Raw genomic sequence first — 2,277 nt, 5'->3', positions numbered from 1 at the left:
GCCGCCGGGCCCCGCGCACCAACGGCGCCTGCGCGCACCTGCGGCGCCCCGTTGCCGAGACGACGGGGGCGGGGCGAGCCGTGGACCAGACCCGGCGGGAGCGCTGCTGGAGAACGGGAATAGGGACTTTGAGGGTCCACGCGAGCATACCTTGCAGGAAATGTTTGTAAAGGGTCGGGTGCAGGCTCGGGGAGGTGTGGGGGGTGTGGAGGGATGGGACAAGGATAGGTACAGTAGGGACGATGCCGCCTCCAACGGCGCAGAGTTCATCCTCTCTGCCTCCCCGGGGCTGGGGAGAGGCTTCTCACTCCTTTTTCACTTTTGTCATTCCTTTTAATTCAACAAGCAGACGTGAACTGTCTGCCCTTCTAGGCCCTGGGAGTGGGGCCTGCGTGGGACAGAGCTCTTGTCCTTAGGGCTGAAGGGGTAGGGTGCGGGTGAAGCAGAGAGTGGCGACAGGCAAATGACAAGTGCTTTGCGGTGGGGTGCAGTGGGCACTTTTCGTTGATGTGACCGCCGGGTCGTTTCACTTTAGTCTTTGCGGAGCTGGGTATGGAACTCAGGACGTGCTAGGGTAGCGCTCTGCCACTGAACACACCCCAGCCCCTGGTAGCTCTTGTGGATTGGTGATTGGAGGAGGCCCCTATGAGGAGGGGTTGTAGAAGCTGAGATCAGGAGCAGGAGCAGGCAGGAGGCTGTGGGGGGACTTCTACAAGCCAGGCAGACAGCAAGTTGATTTTAAAACTCCAAAGCAGGCACCTGAGCCTGCTCCATCTACAACACTTCTCCTGGTGGCATGAACCTGTAATCCCAGCACTCAGGAAACGGAGGCAGCTTTGCTCCTGTTGTGTCCTCTACCCAGAATGCCCTCTCCTCCCTGCCCATCTGAAGCCTGGTAACCTCGCAAGTTTGAATCCAGAGTTTAAGGCCAGACTGGATTGTAAGTGAGATCGTGTGTCAATAAATAAAACACTTCTCACAGCAAGTGTGCCTCTTTCTCCCTTTTGGACGATGGCATCAGTAGGCACCCAAGCTGTGAACTGCTCATCTTTGATCCCCCCGTTTCATCCTCCTGGAGCTCTCTCACAGGCACCTGTCTGGGCCGCCTCCTGACTTCCTTAGGTCTCTGGACTGTGCTGTCCGCCTCTAACCGCGCAGACTCTCGGCCTCCGTGCGCGTCACTCCTTGCCTGTCCCATTTCCCTTTCTTCTGGATCACCACCCTGTTCACGCCGGTACTGTCACTTTCTTGGGCTACTGCGGGGGTCACCTGGCACTACCCCTGCTGCACCTTGGGCTTCTGAGCTCTGTACTGTATTCTAAAGCACAGATTTGATAGTGTCTCACCCATTTTCAAAAGCTGTGCAAAGGGGCTGGGGATTTAGCTGGGGCTGGGGATTTAGCTCAGCGGCAAAGCGCCTGCCTGGCAAGCGCAAGGTCGTGAGTTCAGTTCCTGGTACTGGAGAAAAACAACCCCCCCCCCAAAAAAAAAAAAGCTGTGCTTGACTTTCCTACAAAGGTAAGAACTCTCTGGGATGGCAACTTGGATTTTCACAGTCCGGCTTTGGTCTGCCTTTCTTGCTTTATTCTTGCTGGCCCCATGCACTCCTCTGTCTCTGGGATCCTCTGTGGGGTCACACCCCAGCCTTGCTCACATGCCCCCTACCCAGAATGCCCCCACCTCCGTGCCCATCTGAAGCCTGCTCCCACTTCAAGCCCGGGCTGATGATACTGTCTCTGGGAACTTCTTAATCACTAGCCACCCTTTGTGTCCATTAAACTTGAGCAGGGCCTCCAGCATGGTGCTTCTTACTCCATGTAGTTAGGTGCAGTGTCTTTTACTTCTCTTCCACAGAAAGCAACTTCTTTTAGGCTCATCATTGCATGCTACCATAGATAGCAGTGATAGACAATGGAACAATTTTCTTCTTGTTTTTAAGAAGTGGAATAATTTTCACAATTCAGTTTATCCTGCCATCCACAGTGACTTCTTCTTATTGATCTCTGAGCCTAAGTTAATGATGCCACTGTCCTGCAGTAGTTTTTTGTTGCTACAGTGAGATGCCTGAGGCTGGGTTCTTTATAAGGAAAACAGGTTTATTTAATTCACATTTTTGGAAGCAGAAAGATCGGGTAGCCCCATCATTTTGGCCTCTGGTGAGAACCTAATGGGGGATGGCTTCCTGGTCGGGCACATTGAAGAGGGAGCAGTCACAAGTTAAGACAGGAAACCAGAGACAGTCAGGGCCAGACTTGCTCTTTTTTTTTTTTTTTTTTT

The 2,277-nt window shown here is 53.3% G+C and overlaps 1 long non-coding RNA gene across 1 annotated transcript in view; it reads left to right on the top strand.

The window, feature by feature from the left end:
- Window positions 1–50: 50 nt before the first annotated feature.
- The window catches only part of LOC106146450, a 6,916-nt gene continuing 4,689 nt past the window's right edge, over window positions 51–2,277 (top strand). The window contains exon 1 of the long non-coding RNA XR_001230887.1: window positions 51–162. This is a non-coding gene — a long non-coding RNA (uncharacterized LOC106146450). The remainder of the gene's footprint in view (window positions 163–2,277) is intronic.

The sequence above is a fragment of the Chinchilla lanigera genome, unplaced genomic scaffold (genome assembly GCF_000276665.1).
Source record: "Chinchilla lanigera isolate Chin_1 unplaced genomic scaffold, ChiLan1.0 scaffold00078, whole genome shotgun sequence".
Classification (NCBI taxonomy): Eukaryota; Metazoa; Chordata; class Mammalia; order Rodentia; family Chinchillidae; genus Chinchilla; species Chinchilla lanigera.
Note: the sequence above shows the minus strand (reverse complement) of the source record. Positions and strands in the feature narration are given on the sequence as shown.